The sequence below is a fragment of the Trichechus manatus genome, unplaced genomic scaffold, assembly GCF_000243295.1.
Source record: "Trichechus manatus latirostris isolate Lorelei unplaced genomic scaffold, TriManLat1.0 scaffold00008, whole genome shotgun sequence".
NCBI classification, from domain to species: Eukaryota; Metazoa; Chordata; class Mammalia; order Sirenia; family Trichechidae; genus Trichechus; species Trichechus manatus.
This window is the reverse complement of record NW_004443944.1, coordinates 1,214,499-1,215,355: the sequence shown is the minus strand read 5'-3', so window position 1 is coordinate 1,215,355 and position 857 is coordinate 1,214,499.

Genomic DNA, 857 nt, shown 5'->3' with positions numbered 1-857 from the left:
GGGATGCACACGCCGTAGCCCGCACTGAGAAGACCTGGGATGCACACAGGCAAGTTGTGGGGAGTTGAGTGTGTAAGTCACTCTCGAGGCCCCTCCAACACCTTTCCTGGTGGCATCTTGTGAACGGACGTTTGCAGCTCCTCCAGTTCCCAGCAGTACTGCAATAATAATAACGTCCCACTTCTCAGTGCTTCTGGAGATATGCTTTTGCCTCAATTCGAAGTGGACCTTAATAATATTCAAATAAAACAGCTGCCCCAAGTTTATGTTTGTAACAAGGTAAGTTATACATTAGATAAAAAATTCAAATAAAATATGCATATCATGTAAATGTTAGCTCACCCCTTACCCCCAGCACCTAGAACAGTGCCTGGCATATATAACTAAATGCACTCAAATACTGGTGAACGAATTAAAGATTTTTTTTTAAACAGCATTATTGAGATATAATTTACATATCATACAATTCACCCATTTAAAGTGTAAGATTCAGTAGTTGGTAGTGTATTCACAGAGTTGTACAACCATCACCACAATCTATTTTAGAGCATTTTGATGTTCTAAATGAGATTTCCACCCTAAAAAGTAACCTGTACTCATTAGTCAGTCACTCTCCATTACCCTTTTCTCCCAGCCCTTGGCAACCACTAATCTACTTCCTGTCTCTATGGATTTGCCTATTGTAGATTTTTCATATAAATGCAGTCATACAATATGTAGTCTTTAGAAAACTACTTCCAGAGTCAAAACAGTTGCTTGTTTTCTAAATAAGAACCAGGACATGTAAAGGCCTGTGACTTAGGCATAGTTTTCCTCCAGATAGGCTCTTAATCATTCACACATTTTATCACAGTTTA